Source organism: Aythya ferina (assembly GCF_964211825.1).
Source record: "Aythya ferina genome assembly, chromosome: 5".
Lineage (NCBI taxonomy): Eukaryota > Metazoa > Chordata > Aves > Anseriformes > Anatidae > Aythya > Aythya ferina.
This window is the reverse complement of record NC_140301.1, coordinates 42,099,793-42,117,408: the sequence shown is the minus strand read 5'-3', so window position 1 is coordinate 42,117,408 and position 17,616 is coordinate 42,099,793. Positions and strand designations below refer to the sequence as shown.

Genomic DNA, 17,616 nt, shown 5'->3' with positions numbered 1-17,616 from the left:
TGGGGAAAGGCTTTGGGTTGTCAGCCCAGGTAGGTGGTATTTGGGACATAGCAGTGGTGTCTCCTGGGATGTGTGGCTTGTTCCTGGTCTGCTTGTGGATGTTGGTCTTGCTGGCCGGGTGCTAGGCATCTGATCCGGCAGTGGGAGGACTCCAGTGTGCGAAGGGCTCGAGGACGGGCCACGATGATGCGCTCATCGGCTACTGTGCGTGCACGGCGTTGGCTGGAGCATGTGGCACCAGGACGGGTGCTCTTGGAGCTGGGGCTCCCCATGTACAGGAATGTATCTGTGCACTTCTGCTTCAAATTGGAAGCAGATCTGCCCCTGGCTGCAGCCAGCACTGTGCAGGAAAACGGTGCTCGCTGGAGTCGCCGGTGGTTTGGGACTCCTTAATTCATCTTTCTTTGCGGCGTGCCAGAGCACAGAGCTGGGCACATGAGTGCTTTTACAGTGTTTCAGTGCCTGCAGCAAAAGGGCCAGTAATGTGGTTTCTTTTCAGTGAAGGAAGGGTTGGTTAGTGTTTGTTTTTTTTTTTTTTTTTCCTTTTCTTTAGGTGATGTATTGCTGTGAGATGGCCCTCGTAGTGCTGTTCCTCACAAAGACGTGAAATGTTTTATTGTTGTAGGTTTCCTTCCCCATTCAGATAGGAAAAATAAAAAAGGCATTAAAAGGGTGTGTGGAGCAGGGGAACGCACATGTAGTGATTACTAACCTTTTTTAAAGTCACTGTTCTCATTTATCCTTTCAGTCAGTTGTGTTTTTTTTTTCCAGGACTTTGGAATAAAATCACCAGAATTTTGCAATAAAACCCACATGTGAGAAACCAGTGGCGCATCTCCTAGTCAAAACAGGTTACATGTGATCTAACTACTTCAATGGTCATAGAGAAATGTTTTGATTAAGCAACTGGAGGCCAAACGCATGCTGAATCAATTAGTTTCTACCTACCCTTCACACTGTAATGAAGATGCCCTTACAGAAACTACACAAGATGAACGTATGTCAGAGTGTTTTTTCTGAGTATGTGTGTTTAAAACTGCAAACCTGAGTGCTTTTAATTGCAATTAAAACCTTTCCGGTTTCCTTTGGAAATGCTTTTCCTTGGCTAGGCCTTGCGGAAGGGCAGCCCTAGTTTACATGCTGAGAGCACAGGAGGCTGAATCCTCATTTTTCAGCCCTTGACCACTTTCAAATCATAAAATCATACTTGGTCGTGTCAGGCCCTCTGGGAGGCTTGGTGATAGGTGCGGAGCAGTATTACTTTTCTTCAGGATGATGTGGTACTTGCTTGCATTGAACTGGAGTAATGCTCTAAGCACGGTAATGACTTATTTCCATAGGAAGAGGTGCATTTTCTGTCCTTATTTAACCTTGCTTCTCTGAAGGCTGCTCTAAGCAGCTGTTTCTTTGTTTATTTCTCAGTTACCAGCCAAAAATACCGATGTTCACGCTTCAGAAGGCTTTATATGTAGATTAAATGAAGGAATACTTTAACAAAGGACTTGACCGTGTCACACAGCAAGGTGTAATCAGAGGTGCCTAAAAACACAAAGGTGTAACGTAGGAAGTTGAAGGTGCTGCTCCTTGCAAACCCTGGTTAGAATTAGGTCAACTGGTAATTGTAATTTTTTGGAAAAGCTTTTAATTGACAGTTCCCTGAATACCTAAGATTATTTCTGAGTGACAGTGTCTTTTCCTCCTTTTTTGTGCTTTGTGCATTGCTATGGTACGAGCAATGTGCAGAATGCATAGTGTGAAGCTTTACCTGTGTGCTTGGATGATGTAACTATTGCCATTATTCAGAACCGTTCGTATATCTAACGAAGGGCTGTCCTAACTGTGGGACTAACCTTGAAAAATCACTGTGCTCATGCGTGTTTTGAGTTGGGTTGATCTTCACATTGGGCCATCTTCTTCTTTTTAACTGGGAGATGTGACTCTACCAAATACAAGTCTTCTGATTAATTTCAGTTGCATGTTATTTTCCTTCAAAATCCAGAATTACAATTTATGAAACTAACAATTATTTTCTTGATTTCTCTTAGTTCTGCCGTATAAAACCACAAAAGATATTCAAAGCGTGCAGCTGGCCAGACTGCCTGGTTCTGTTTTTGACCAACGGGCGTTGATTCTTTAGCTGTGAGTGTTGCGGAGGAGATTCCTCTGAGACCAGGGGAGAAAACCAAACAATACAACTGCCGCGTTTTATCAAAATAGATGCATGCAAAATACTGCAAAGCAATCTCTTGATCTGGCCTCAAAGATGAGAGCTGACAATGTTAAAAGAAAACAAAGCCTAATCTGAAACATACTCTGCACACGGCCGAGTGTTATTTTGCGAGTAGGACTTGGGGCTTGTGAAGGCTCCTCAAGTTTTCCATGTGGAGTGGTGAAGCTGGGCACAATCACACGCATGGTGTGGTTGTGGCTGGTCATCGTGTCAGTTCAACGCCAGAATTAAGGCTGGTGACTGCGTTTTCATCAGTCCCCAAGGCTGAGGAAGGATGAGGTTGCATTGTTGGTAGTGCTCAATAGACGACCAAACACAGGCTGGCTAAAATAGATTTAAGGCAAATATAATCCAGGCTGTAAACTGCAGGGATGTTTATCTCAATCCAAACACTGTGCCTACAACCGCATGTCTGCTTTGTTCTTTCAGCTTTATTTTGGTCAGGATTAAAACAGCAGTGAGGTGGATCTGAGCTTCCAAGAGGATTTTTTTGGGTTACCTGCTGCAGAGGAGAGGTGAGGAGCTGCTCCCCAGGCTGCAGAGCAGATGTTGGAGGGCACCAGCTGGGTCTGCGTGCCTCGCAGGTGTGTGTTTTGCAGACTCTGCACTTAAACACTCTGCTTGACTTGAGATGTGCGAAGTTGCTGCCTCTTTTCCCTAGAGGCTGAGCTGTTTGCCTGGAATTGAAGGGGAAAAAAGCAACGGTTAGTAGTAGATGAAAAAGAGCAGTGTGCCAGCCGTCCTAACGCACAGGTTACGCTGCAGCCTGGAGCTGGGCTTTTTTCGTGAAGAGCAGCTCAAAAAAAAGTCAGCAGACAGAAATAACCTCCGAACAAAACAGAAACCAAAACTAACAAAGGAAGTGCTTGCTATTCAGATGAACCGATAGAGTTGAGGGAGGAAAAAACAACTCATCAGAGACCTCCAAAGGCTTGCTGCTTTGGCCAGAAAGGTGCAATTTTGAGATGGCAGGAGGTTTGTAGTCTGCACAGCCATCTGAGAGGTGATGCAGACATTCCTGTGGTGTAATCCTAGGCGAAAGCAGACTGGGGGATGATGAAGAAGATGCTGAGCTGGGATGCAGGAAGGCAAGCTTCAGCTCTTGCCCCATGTAGATGAAACCTCTGCAGGGCAGCTTCAGTTCTGTTCCCCAGCTCAGTTTCAGTGCAATGAGAAGTACAGCAGGGAAGAAGGGAACCTGGTCCCAGCCTTCGCCTACACCCCTGTTTCGGGTGCCGAATAAGGTCAGTGAATGTTAAAATCATTTTTTTTGGATATAGCACATAGTTTGTATACCAGCATCTGTAACCCAGAAATAACACCAGCGGAGGAGGCCTGTGTGCTCTTCTTGCTGCCGGAAGCTGGTACGAGGTGGAAGAAGACATGAGAGTAAGCGTTTTAGCTGCGTGACGAGAGGCTGGTGCCAAATGTAAAGAGCAGGTAGGAAATGCCAGCGGGGTGTGCTGCTGGCGTGTGAGTCTTGTGAACAGAGAGGACAGGCTGCTTGTATTGATGCTGCTGTCAGCTCTCATTTCCTCACAGCTCGGGGACTGTGAATGGACAGGCCCTGTTGATGGCATGTCCTGATTTTAATGTTGTGAGTGGAGGGATTTGTCTGCCCTGAAGCGTTACACGGATCTGTGCGCGCCTTTCCAGCAGCACTGGATGCAGGCCTTCCCAGCACTGCAGCCCGGCTCTTCCTCACCTCTGCCTTCACACAGGACTTGAGGGGAACTGCTTTATGGGTTTGCCAAGCCTGGGACTGTTTGGATATGTTGTATATATAGAGAGAAAGGGTTGGTTGGTGATTTTGGAAGTGTGCAGGGGAGCTGGTGCTGCCGTCCCTGAGAAAGCAGATGTGCTGGAGGGAAGGTGCTGCTGGTGCCCGCTGTGCCCCTTGTGCCCATCTCCCCAGACAAGTGCTGCAGCTGCAAAGGGTTTTGCCCCGAAACTCCCCGCCAGCCCCAGAGGTTTGTGCTGTGCCACTTAATCCTCGCCTCTCTGTGGAGTGAGAGGTGCCTGACCAAGGCTTTTTCCTGGCTGTGCTGTCTGCACCCCTCAGTTCAGAGGCTTTTATTAACTAGCAACTGGTGAGAGCATCCATGTTTTTACCCTCATAACGTTTTAGTAAATTATTTTTTTATCACCTGCCTCCTTGTATCTGGAGGTGCTGGAACAAGTAACCTGGTGGGAGAGCCCCGGCCACTCACAGCACGTCCGGATGCTTGAAGCAGTCACCGGGAGTGGGAAGTGTAGGGTGACTGCAGAGAAACAGGAAGAGTTGGTCAGCACGGTTGCAAAGTAGCTACAGCAACGAGCCAGTGCTTCCTTTTCTGCGTGCACACTTCTGACACTGAGGCAGAAGGCAAGCAAAGTGCCTTGGCAAAGCAGCTGAGGTCACATCCCTTGGAGGACAAATCCCTGGTGATTACCTCTCTGAAGAAGTGGATAAGTGTGCCAGAAGAAGAGAGCCCACCACCTGAAAATTGATTTTGTTGCTGATGTTCTCTTCTGGATGGCTGCTTGCCGCAGGGAGAAGGATCTCTGATCTCTCTGCTCCTTATTACTGGTGCAGCATCTCCTCCCGGTTTGGTGGAGTGAGGAGAGGTTTTGGGCTGAAGGAAAAACTCCCCAGCAGCTGTCCTGGCAGGCTCACTGGCACTCACCTCGGATGCTTGCTTGGTCGAATAGAGGAACAGCTTGGAACAAGCATCAAGGTCTTGGTGCTTCAATGCTAGAGGGCAACTGCAGGAATAAATGGCTTTAAAAAGCTTTCTTCAGCAGCATGACCCAGAGCTGTCTTCCTTTTCCCTGTGCGTGTATCAGTTTTTATGGCCTTCCAGCACCATCCACCCATTAATGGTTTTGGTAAGTGTTTACTGGGGAAAAGCTGTGGTTTGGAGGTGATCCTGGCCTGCCTTCCTGGAGATTTGTCCTGACTGCTGGCCCAAGAGCTTGTGAAGCACGTCGCAGTGTCTGATTGCAGCGGTCAATGTGTCGGGGCTGTCTGGGCAGGCAGAGGGGAAGCTCGTGGCCCATCGGGCTGGGAGCAGCTGCCTTTCCGAAGGGGCTGTCAGTGAGCAGGGTGCTTGTGGATGCTGGGTAGGTCTTGTACAACTCGCTGGGGATCACTGGGAGCCTGAGCTGCCTTTGAAGGGTTGCTGGGCTCGTTCTCACCCGTTTGCATGCTTGCAGTGTGTGGTTGGGTGACACGCTGTGGAGAAGACAGGACATGCTGCCCCTCGCTGCCTGGGGCTCTGCACCACAGCAAACAGCATTTCCCCTCAGGTCTGCTGCCCGAGGAGGAGCAGGTGGAGGTTAGCAGTGGCCGTGATCCCTTCGTGCCTGCTCCTCTTGCAGAGGTGGTCGCCTATCACGCCAGGATGAAGGGCTGGAGCCCGAAGCTCTCTCCACTGGCACCGTACTCGCAGTGCGTGGTGACTCAAGCGTGGAAGATCTTCCACGCTGGCTCCAGCCAGCTCCACCTCAGCCAGCACTGGCCCAGGCACACCCAGTGCGGATCCTCAGGGAAGGAGGGAGAGTTGTGGAGAGGCTTTCGCAGCGACAGATGGCCCTGTTCTCCTGCAGTTTGCGTGTTACTTCTCAGGCAGCTTCTCTAACTCGATGGAAGCAGCAGAGTGTGTCCCAGCCCAAGCGTGTGTCACACGGAAGAAGCATTTCCTCCTTTTGTTGGACTTTTATAACGTGCCATCTGACTGCCTTTCGCCGAGCGGTGAACAATCCTTCTTCATTCCTAACGTGCTTTGCGTGAAACCAGTGGCTCCTGCAGGCTCTTCAGTTGCGTGCCTCAGCACATAGGTGGCTTTTTTTATGATGCCCACGGCTGAATATTTCGTGATGACAGACTGTCTGCCTTGACTGGGCTGCTCTGGAGTCTGCTTTTAGGCAAAGGCTTTGCAGGGGGTTGGAACTGACCTCTTAATTGCAGGGAAAATAGGTTAATTGCATCCTTGCTTGAAAAAAATGGTCTGTGCTTCATCATATTGAGACTCTTGCCAGAAGAGTTGTTGAACACATACTAAAGAGCAGGAATTTGGAAACAGCCCACATGACCCCGTGTCTATTACTCAGCAGCCATTTTTGTTGCACCTCTTGCATTTACTCTCCCGCTGAAGCGTTAGGCAGTTCATCAGTCTTTCCATGCTGTAGCTGCACGCCCTTTGCTGTCTTTGCAGCTAGAAATGAAGTGAGAGGGATGCTCGCTAGCGGCCTGATCTCCGTGGTTCATCCAGAGGAGGACAGAAGCTGGCTGCTCTCACCACTTAACCCCTCGGTTAAAAGCACTGAAAGCTGCACGTGAACTTGCTTTGGTTTTCCAAAAGGTGTGATGTTAAAATAACCAGCCCCATCTCTTCAAATTGCCAGAGCTGACTTAAAAATCAACTGCACCCAAAACCCACCTCAGAGGTCCCGATGTAAGAGTCGTCTTCTTGGGGCTGCCAGATGGAGATAATAATGCACCCACGTGAATGGATGCACAGGATGCCTGTGGGCTGTCCGAGGGGGAAAGTATGGAGAGCTGTCATCCTCTGCGCTTTCTGGCAGCGTAATTATTTACTGTGGTGCATGGGGAGGACAGTTCCGGGGGGTTTCTGGCCTTTCCTCAGCAAAGATTTTCTCTGCTTGTCCACAGGTTCCTGCTCCGTGCATACTGAGGCATTATTTAATGTTGACTTCGGAGGCAAAGGGAAAGCTGTGCCAGTTTCTGTGGGTAATGAGAGCTCTTGCTTGATGGAACTGGCAGAGGGAGTAGGCTCGAATCGCCACTTCAGTGCCAAGCCTTGTGTTTTCCCAGTGCTGAGCCTTGCTGGGAGGACTGGAGATGCATAGAGTGGGAACTGGGTGACTGTTTTCCCCTGTGCCTTGGTTTCTCTTCCCAATGAGATCTTGTAAGCTCTCCCCCTTCCCTGTCTTCTGTGGACTGGCGCTAGGAACAGAAATGCTGGAACATGCATGTAGCTCTGGTGTCACCCAGAAGGGCCTCCGGTTGGAGCTGAGATGATTTAAGTGATAAGATCCACAGTTACCATAGTACTGTGAGAAGGGGCTTTATCTGGGACAAGATAAGGGGGAGGGGAGGAGCAAACCAAGCATTATCTGAGTTGATAAATTGTTGTCTAGGGATAGGTGAGCACAACGCCCGTGTCTGTGAAATACGGAGGTGGTGCATGTGTCTAGGGAAGTGTGCTGGCATTTTGGGTGACGGGGCAGGTTGTATTTCCGGTGGTTTTATGCTCGTCTTGCAAAGTTGAAAGCCTAACCTGCTTTTGCGATAGCCCTTGTGGTTTATTTTTGAGAGCTCTTCGCTGAAACCGTACAGTTTGAGACATCTCGGTCGCTAGCAGAGGAGTGCTCGGTGTTTTCAGCAGCTAGAGGTACATCTCCAAGCCCTGTCAGAGGGCTTCTTGGAGCAGAACACAGCAAGCAGCGAGAAAGCTAAATAATGCGTCCTCACAGTTTCCTTGATTCACTGCACACGCAGGATTTGTGCCTTACCTGAGACCAGAACCAGGTAAAGCAACGGGATGTTACTGCAGGAATAATAGGCAAAGCAGGGTGCTGTGAGCTCTGCTGAGTAGAGCTAAAGGACTGCTGTTGCACGGCATTTTCTTCTCTTATCCTTGCTCTGCTGGCCTCTTTGTGTCTTTGAGTCTTTGCGGAGGCAGCTTTGGTGCTCTCAGCTGTGAGATGGTGAACCTCTGGCTGAAGGTGTGCAGCTGCTCCTGGTGAGCTCCCTCAGTGCAACAGTACCACCGGGGAGCCCAGGAGCAGCCCAAAGGTTGCGCACGAGTAGGGGTTAGGAGCATCTTCTGTCTTCTCCGCTTGGCTAGCGGATCAGTTTCCCTCCTGGCTCGCTGCGGCCCATCTTCCAACATCTGCATCTTCCTCCTCTCCCACCTGGATCGAGCGCTGCAGCGTGGTTGGGAGGTTTCTTCCTCCTGAGGACAGGCACAGGGCATTGCAGCATCGCTCCTTGCACCAGGGGCTACCATGGGGAAGGCCTCCTGAGCCACTGATCTCTGGGGCTGCTGCACACGTGGTCTCAGGAAGGCCCGAGCTTTGATTTCAAGGTCTCAAGTAGCATAAAAGCCTCAGTATACACATGGAGGATGCCCCGTGTTGTTCCTACCCCTGTGCCACAGCAGAGCTTCCTGCTGCAGAGGTGTGTGCTGAACCAAGGTCACTTCAGACTTCTCCATCTCCTGCAGCAAATGGAAGGAGCTTTCTTCACTTTTCCATGTGCTTTGAAGAACCTTGTGCCAATGCAAAGCCAAAACCTTGCTGTTCAGGTTGAGGTTTGCCATGGCCCCGTCCTTCCCCTTCAGGGGGGAGTGGAGAGCATGGACCAAAGACCTCAGGTGTCAGGTTTTAAAGATCATCCACCGGACCTCCAAAATCAGAAGCCTGCTGTCTGATCTTGGAGCAGGCCGTGCTCCCGGTGGTGTTCTGAGCCAGCTGTGAAGACGTGATTAAAAAAGGCCTTTGAGCCATGGAAAAAAGGAAGGGGAGTGGTACTCACAGGGCTCGGCAGTGTGCACACAGGTTTGGTGCGGGGACAGAGGAGTCTCCTCGCAGGTTGGGAGCAGCGAGCAGCTGTGGTTGTGCTGAGCGTGGTACGGAGCTGCTTGCCAGAGTGTCTGTCAGCGCCTGTTTGCAAACAGCCATCTCATTAGCCAGGGCAGCCGGGGAACGTGGCAGGGGGCCCAGCTTCGGGGGAGCTTTTGGGCAGCTTGCTCGAAGGAGGAGGCAGTTGCCGAAACATTCACAAACTTGCCTGTGAGCAAACTCTTCCTGGCTTCCCCGTGTGCAGTGAGAGCTGGGGGCGAGCTGGGGCTTCTCCACGTGCTCCTGGTGGTCAGGCTGAAGAGATGTGCTGGGGGTCAGTGATGGCTGCTGCTGGCAAGTCGGGGCAGCCTGGGCATTCCCATCATAAAGTTCTGCATTCAAAGCCCTAACAGAGTAGAGATCTGCTAGGCTGATTTCAGGGTCAGGAGCTTTTTCATTTTTTTTAAGCTTTCTTTTGTAAGGTCCACATGAAGGGCAATGCCTTATTGTTATTTTTTCTTGAGACTATAAAAGCAACACACCTGCTTGCTGTACCTGCTTGCCGTAGGCATGTTGCAGTGGCAAGCCCCTTGTGATGCTGGCTCCTTTTCTTTGCTCCTTACAGAAGTGTAAGACCCTTTCTAATGTTATTCCCATGTATTTAGAGCTGAGGGCGCAGTAACTCCAACTATGAACGCCTTCAGTCTTTGCCTTTCTCCCCAGATGGGAGCGTGCTGCTACCTGCTTCTGCAGACCCTCACGCAGCTGCCAGGCTGTGCAGCCCTGTCCAGTGGCACTTCGATACCTCTAAGCCCACGTTATCTTTCCTTACTCAGTATAAGGAGCTGTGAATCCCTGCATTGAAGAGGTTTATTTCCTTTGGCAGCAGGTTCCTAACCAGCCCTGAATGCTGCGTGTTCAGCGCGGTCCCCTCAAGCTGCACGGTTAACGCTTTAGGATCACCGTGGGGTTCACCTGAACTTCTGCGTTCGGCCTTCAAAGCGTGCAGCTCTTCCATAAACAAATCTTCAAGGAAAATAACTGCAGTCCCTCTGACGGGCTGTTGTGGAGTAGACTGTGTTGTGAGAATTTCCCAAGTTGTGTTTTCCTCTGTAAGTTTTCTTCTGCTGAAAATTAATGCTGGATGGTGGCAGGAGCAGCAGACTCAGGGAATTCAGAGTTAACTGATCAGCTTGTCCTTAGGTCACCCTTTTCCCTTCTCTGACCACAACAGTCTGTCTCAGGAAAGACGATGTTTTGTTAGCCAGAAGAAATATATTTACTTGGAAGTGGAAAAACCCAGAACCCAGCAGTTGCTCTGGTCAGGTACTGGGAGCTGAAATGCTCAGCCCTCACCTCTTGTGCTGGAGCCATGCCTTGCTTCCCTGCCCATGAAAAAGCTGGATGGAGCAGCGATGTTCCAGAAACCCCAGGCTGGCTGCAGTGAGCACCCTGCAGAAAATTCGCCTGCACCGGTAACCAGCTTTGGATGCTAGGCTGCGATGGCACAGCGTACGGTGGGGCTGTCAGCCGCTGCGTTTGGGAGCACAGGTTAGTGCAGCGAGCTCTATGGCATGGCTGAGCTGCTGCCTAATGCCCTGTGGTTGCTGGAAGGTCCAGTGTTCAGCGATGCTTTAGTTTTAAATAAGAGGGTAGATTTAGGTTAGATGTTAGGAGGAAATCCTTCACTCAGAGCATGGTGAGGCCCTGGCACAGGCTGCCCACAGAAGCTGTGGATGCCCCAGCCCTGGAGGTGTTCAAGGCCAGGTTGGATGGGGCTGTGGGCAGCCTGGTCCAGTGGGTAGCATCCTGGTTGGAACTGGATGACCTTCAAGGTCCCTTCCACCCCGAGCCTTTCTATTCTGTGATGTCTCTGCTCAGGAGGTGAGACTTCATTTCATCTGATCACGTTGGGAATCGGCTAAGCATTACATGCCTCAATTGCCCCATTTGCGAGGCTTTTCTCTAAGGCCAGGCGTTAAACTGCCCCTCTTCCAACGAGCTTGCATCTCCATCAACTGGGTGTAAATTCCGACTCCAAATCAATTTGCAGGGGCTCAAAACACACCGAGTGTAAGCAGGAGCGTGCCCCGCGTCCTCTGCAGCAGTGCTGCGTCGCGCCAGGCTGAACCTGGCTCAGCTCCTTCAGACAAGCACAAAACGTCTTTCTGGGCATCGTTTGTGGCACAGCCTACCTAACAGGACAGACTTTGTTTTTCATGCTTCTCCAATTTTTTTTTTTTTTTTGCAGGGTATTTTTGCAGACGTTGGGATTAAAGCCCTTCTATTTTTAAAACCTTTAAAATCTTGGAATGTGGCTCCGTAGCAGTGTGTAGTGGAATTTGGAAAAAAGGCTGTTAAAATGTCATACGAGGGGGAGTGCAGCGCTTAGGTCATGTTTAAGCCGTTAGGCTTGCTGGCGTGTATGACTTCTTTAATGAGTGCAGAGCTATGAATGTTTTTCTTTTTAAAGGAAAACAAACAGCAGGCCTTCCATCTTAGACAAACGTCCCTTTTTTGAGAGGGCCTCTTCACTTTGCTTTTTCCCATTTAATGGCCTCTTTTAGTGGCCCTGTTCTTTCCATCCGATCTCTGTGCCCACACGTCTGAACGTTTCCATTTCAGAAAGGAGGACAGCGGTGCCAGCAGACAAGCTTCCAAATTCTGAAGCACAGAAGCGTTTCTAACACCTCAGAGCTGTGGCTAGCAAGAAAAACCCCACCAAAACCCCTTCAACTTTTACTGCAGCGTAAAGATAACAGGGCTGCTTAGCCGCTTGTCGCGCTAAAATACCGGATCAGAACAACTTACACAAACTCTGCCCTTCTTATAGCAGCAGCACTGCAGTTTTCGGAGCAAGTCGGATGATTTGCCTATCTGATGCTGCAGCTGGGCTGTCAGACGTGTGGTGGCTCAGGGTGAGACGTTTGGGTGTTCCTCAGCTGCAGGACCCAGGAGGAGTTCTCTGTCTCCGTCTGCCATGCTGTCACGCCGCAGAGATGAGTGTCCCCCAGGTTTTTTGGGGGCTGAGCTCACCCCCATCGCTTTGTGAGTGATGCCCAGCTGCAGCCCGATGCCGGCCACCGTGGTCGAGCGGTCTGACTCGGGCGATGCTTTTTTGTCTGCCCCCGAGCCTTCCAAGAGCCTGTTGAGGGGAAAGGGGAATGGCTTTTTCTCAAGAGCAGCTGAAGGCAATGCCCTAGTTACCATGGTTTTTAAATGGAGCACTTCAGGGGTTGTACAAAAGCATCTTCAGCACTCGCAGTGCGAAGGAGAATGAAAGGACGTGGATTATGTCAGCACTGCATCAGAGGCTTAAATGGATGGCATTCAGTTATTGTTCAGAGCTGACCCAATTTGGGCCGGATTGATGGAGTGGGAGGGGAGAGGGGACCTGTTTGGGATGACTTCTGAGGCTAACATGCACTCGCAGGCTTTGTGTCGGGCCTGCGTTGGCTTCCCCAGGGCAAACAGCGCGGTCTGGAGGGTGTTCCCCGTGTGCCGGCGTGGTGACGCGTCCTGCCCTTCCTGGCTGGACGTGCTGCCAGGGCGGGCTGACTCACGCCGCCTCTCCCCGTGCCGCGTGCCACAGGGGGGAAAAATTACTTGTCGGGGGGAACCTGCCCTGCCGAGGGTTGTTTTATTTATTTGGCGAGGTTTCTGAAGCTTCCAGTCGCCCGATGATTTGTAGAGTGGCCGCAGCCGAGCGGATCCGCCTGCTGGCGGCTCTGGATGAGGTGAGTCTGCCTGGGCTCGCTCGGCGTGCGAGCTCCTGGGATTAATTGCCAAGTGGCGCTTGGTAATTAATGACAGAGGCCATTACTGCCGGCACTGGCTGAGGTGGCTGCGTGGTGCCAGGTGAAGGCTGTGAGGCCGCAAAGGCATGACGGAGGGAACAGCCCATTCAGCCTGCCCGTGGCAGGACGCTTCTCTCCGCTTGATCCCCGCACCCTGCGGTGCTTGCTTGAAGCACTCACTGTGCCACGGGCCTGTGCCTCGCTCCTCGTGTAGCAGGGATGCTGGCGAAGAGCTTCCTTCCCATCCCACGGGGCTCTGCAGGTTGCCTCGGGGGCTGCTGCCTGCACCTCCTGTCTGCAGGCCTGTGAGAGGAGGGAAAAAAGAAACACAAACTCCTGAGGAGCCAGGCTGGGAGTTTCAGAGAACCTCAGCCTGTTGAGCAAACGCTCTTTGCTCTCCCTGTTGTGCAGAGCAGTCAAAATCTGAGTTTCACTGTATGTTCGTTAACAACGTTCCCCTTAATTTCAGTGAAGCCAGGGCTGCGTCCTCCAGCCAGCCGCCGTGGTAAGCCCCTGCCTGGGCTCTTGCAGCCCCTCTGGAGTGGCACGTCTGCCTCGCAGCCTGGTCACAGAGGAGGGAAGAGTTTTGGAGGGGGAGGAAGGCTGCCAGGGGGTCCGGGAGTGTGCTGCAAGTAACAGGAGGCCGAGTTTGTTCCTTTTGGAGATGCAACCAGCAGAAAGCCCGGATGCACCAAAGCCAAGGTCGCTCTGTGTGTCCCAGCCCCGTGTCTGCATTAAGGAAGGGTTTTGCTCTGTAGGAATCAGTGTCTGAGGCTTTTAGGGTTGCAAAGAACCCCACTGGCTTGGAAAGCTTGCTCGTTTGTGGGTGAGAGCATCAAAATGATGCTAGAAGCAGGTGTAGTGCTCAGCAGGGCCGTGGGGTCTGCCCGTGTCACAGTGGCACCTTCCCGGGGGGGTGACGGGCACGGCTGCCTCCCGGAGAGCAGAAGGGTTAAGGCAGAGCCACCTGCCTGCTGGGGGACGCCTGGACCTGAGACCAGTCTGGGATGTGCCCGTTTGCTGACTGAGAGAGCTTTTGGCTTGCTGCTTCCTTTACTGCTGTTCTGCATTTGTTCTTGCTGATTTTGTTTTTTAGAGTCAAATTTGATAATGGCTGCCCAAATAAAGGGGAACGAGAGTCGAGTAGCTTGCCTTGCCTCTTACACAGCCCCTGCCGGGAGTACTTAGCATTTCCATGAGAAACGAGGCAAGGCAGCTCATTTTGCTTTGCTGTGCCTGAGCTGGCTCTGCGGGGCTCAGAAGTCGGCCGGGGTGCTAATTGGGCACGATGCGATCCCTGTGGCAAGGCTCTGCTTTTAATGGTAGCCACCGAAGGCTGCAGGAAATTCATTGTGTTCCTCTGAGCAGGATGGAGCCTTCCACGTGACCCTTTCATTGAAACTTAATTCTGCAATCTCTACCCATTACCTGCCGACAGGCAGACTCCCTGAACTTGGAAACGTATTTAATCTGCTTGGAGAGGGGGGAAAAAACCTGGCTGGGTCCATCTGGGGAGCCGTGTCCATCCCCTCGGAGGGGTTAAAGGCAGCAGCTGCGGGATGGCTCGCTCGGTTACGGGAGGAGGAATCATCCCTGGCGTGAAGCATTGCGAATGGCAGCGTCTGCTGGCCACGTGCGAGTTCAAAAAACGCCTCCCGGATTTGAGCAGCGAGGGGCAGAGACGTGCTCGTGTTCAGAGGATCCCAGGGGCACTGCTCGCGTGGGCGAGGGCGGGCTGTGTGCCGGCCCCACAGCCTGGTGCCGGGGCACTTTGCAGCGCCGCGCTCGGCCGATGCCGCGGGTTGCCGAGCCGAGGGCGCCGTGCCGAGTCAGCCGAGGCTCTCTAAACTCATCTGTAAGGCTGGAGGGGTTTGTCGCGAGCTCTGCTGCTGTTTAGAGGCTTTGCCTTCCTGGCCGGCCTCCAAGGTACGTAGCCGGCTGGCTGGATGCTCGCTGGAGCGTGCCTCCCCCAGGCTTCCCCTCCGCTTTGGCTGGGGTACCCGAGACCTCGCTCCGCAGCAGCGTGCCCCTGTTCCCCTGCATCTTCCCCCTGCCGTGCCCGCACTGAGATCTGTCTGCGGGGCGGCCTGCAGCTCATCTGCTCCCACCGGTAAGCTGACTGCTCCCACAGCTCCCTGGCATTTAAGGAGGGAAAAGAGATTTTTAATGCCAGTGCTTTGCGTCAGGAGGGCTGACGGCTGGAGTCCTGATGGCTTTTCTTCTAGAATTTTTGTGCATGCGAAGGTTATAATTTAGTTCCTTCTTGAATTTCGCAGCCGTGAAAGGACTAAAATCTGCTGCTCATGGGAGCTGTGACTGGGGATGCGTGAAGAGGCAGAAACTTTTGTGCCCTTCTCTTCTAGAGCAGATAATGCTTCGTGTGAGAAGGAGAGCGGAGAGCTGTCCTGTAAAGTGACCTGCTGCACATTTACAACTAGACTCCTGTTTCAAACCACATGGGGTAATGTCTTGGGATGTTCTTTGAATCTGTGACCGCCAGCTTTGAAATAGCACAGCGGAGCAGGCTTTGTTACCTTGCCAGGTTCAAGTTGTGCATGCTGTGGTCCCTGGGCCTGGAGGGCAGCATTTCTGCCGCGGTGCTTCTCCCAAAGACTAAGGAGTTAATTTCCTACGTGCTGGCTAAGTAGAGCTGCAGTCCTCGGTTACAGCTCGCCCTGAGGGAAGGACAGATGGGACTTGGTTGCCTTTGGCAGCTGCTGGCAGTCCCGTCTGCTTCTCGTGTGCTGGCAGCCCAAGGAGGGTAGGCACAGCGTGTGCTTCCTCTTGTCCGGTGGCTTGTCACAGGAGATGCAGAAGAGGTCATTAGTGCACTGCCAGAGGCTGGCATAACTCCGGGGATGCAGGGAATGAATCCTTAAAAAAAAAATTGGGCTGCAGCAGTTAAGGCATCCGCAGAATAACTTGTGTACATGTGCTGCTCTGGAGCTCAGTGGGGCTGCGTGACGGCTCGCTGCATGGCAAAAGCCTGCTGATGGAGCCATGCTGCTGCCACGTGGAGCAGGTGGCAGCCTCCGATGGTCCCGCAGGACTGTAGGAAGATCCTGCAGGTGGAGAAATCCGTGGAGACCACTGCTGGCTCACTCGTAACGTGCACAAGCTCCTCATTTTGGTTCCGGAGCACGGGGAGCTCTGCTCCCCGAGGCTGGTGCAAGACTAAAAGCGAAGTGCTACGAACCGCCACGACTTCCACTCTGAAAACACCATAAAAGGCTGTGTCCTTAGGAGCTGGGCATGGGAGCGTTCCCACCCACATTGCTGCAGCATGAGTCACTTGGCTATCGCAACGCTCCTGGTGTGGATGCCCGGCTGAAGATGCAGCGAGGAGCGGAGGGAGGAAGGGGAACTGCTCCGCAGCGCTGCCGGGGTGATGGAGAGCTACGAAGAAGAGGAAGGCACGCACGCTTGCATAAACTCGCCTGAGCTGCTGGCTGGTTTTGCTTTCGTTAGTATTTTTTGAGAGCTTCCAGAAAGTGCTGCTTGCTGGTGACGTGAAACTGAAGTGTTTGCAGCAGGGGGCCTCTGAGTGAGCAGAGAACCCCAGCGTGCTTTTAGGAAGCACAGCAACTGCCACATGAATGTGAAGCTGGAGAACCTCTCCGTGTGAAAGTATGTTTTATCCCCCATCTTTAAACTTTTAGCTTAGTTCTTTTCTCTCCTTCATCTTCATCCTTCTTTTCCCCATGCTGGTGCAGGAATAGGCCAAGCTGCTTTTTGACAGGCAGCGTCCACGCAGAGCTCCCTTAATATATCCATACCTGCGCCTCTTCTCCCACACGCAGGTATTGGGGAGTAAATCTGGATTTGTTTTGGTTTCTTTCCCGAGACGCCACCCACCTGCCCCGGCCCCGAGATGGGGCGGTTATTGTTTTTCCCTTTTCCTTCCTTCCGCCTGACGAAGCCTTGGCTATCAGGGCTTACCGGATTCAGTCTGTCAGTGGGAAATCCTATAAAAAGCTTCCTTTATTTAGACGCCAGCCCAGTGATGACATCATGTGGGCAAGTTCTCCAAGCCTGGCCGGGCTGCGTGCGCAGAGGAAGAGGTAGCGGCTGTGGAGCTGCGTGCTTGCGAGGACATCTCTGTGGACCTGCTGGGTGGCCTGAGAGTGGGGTCCTGCACCAGAACCGGGGTCCCTGTCTCCCAAATTGAGCACCAAGAGGTCCTACAGCAGGTGGTGTGGGTCGCTCTCATCTCACCCTGGTCTCTGGCTGGCACATGTCCTGAAGGAAACTTTTAAAGGCCGTGAAACCTTAGCCATGGTTGTACTGCTCACCGCTTTTCAGGTTAGTCCTTCAATGTGCTCTTGGGCTGCTGTGGGCAGCAGCCACCCAGGCTCTGCTCCTGAGTGTCTCCTTGCTGGCCTTGAGGCAAAAAGGGCAGGTTTACAGATGCGTGTCCCAAAGCAGGGAAACAAGGTGCTTGTCTGGAAACGTGGCAGTGGGCAGGCAAACCCACGTGTCCCAGCTTGAAGGCAGGCATGGACATCTCGTGGGTGCATGGTGTGGCTTGGGGCAGAGGGAACGGGCAAGGTTGGACACCAAAGGTGGCAGATTTTTAGCTTTATTTTTTTGGCGTTGTAATGAGAGTTTTGAAATGTGAAGGGTTAGGGTTAGCAGTAGGTTACTACTGTTTTTTTTTTTTTTCTGCCATCACTTGTTTCTCATCCTTCTGCAAAACAAGTGGCTTCTTTCCTCCACGTGCCTACCTTTAAAGCTGCTTTTCTGTCCTTCCTCTGCGCAGCACGTGCGATGTTCGCAGGTAAGAACGTGACCTAAACAAGGCCTCCAGGCAGAGGTTACCACTGAGCTTCATTTACATCTCTGGACAAAAAAACATCCTTGTGCATGCTGGCTTTGTTTCAGTATTGCTCTATGGTGGAACAGACTTCTCCTCACCTGCCTGCAGGAATTCCCAGGTATTTCTTCAAGCCAGAGGCCATTTCAGTGTTGGAATGGTACAGAACTCCCACTTGTGATGCACTCAGCTGGCATCACAATTATTCT

The 17,616-nt window shown here is 52.0% G+C and overlaps 1 protein-coding gene across 11 annotated transcripts in view; it reads left to right on the top strand.

Moving 5' to 3' along the window:
• The window catches only part of LOC311438135 (uncharacterized protein), a 75,664-nt gene that overhangs the window by 18,829 nt on the left and 39,219 nt on the right, over positions 1–17,616 (top strand). Inside the window, exon 1 of one of the 11 annotated variants that reach the window (XM_084522241.1) lies at positions 3,156–3,474. The exons of 5 other annotated variants lie outside the window; for them this stretch is intronic. The gene's annotated coding sequence lies outside the window, so the exon portion shown is untranslated. Of the gene's footprint in view, positions 1–3,155; positions 3,475–4,522; positions 5,099–14,372; positions 14,521–14,567; positions 14,705–15,219; positions 16,222–16,621; positions 16,897–17,616 lie in introns of those variants that run through there. 5 more of the 11 variants (XM_084522238.1, XM_084522234.1, XM_084522235.1 and 2 more) reach the window with 5 other exon arrangements.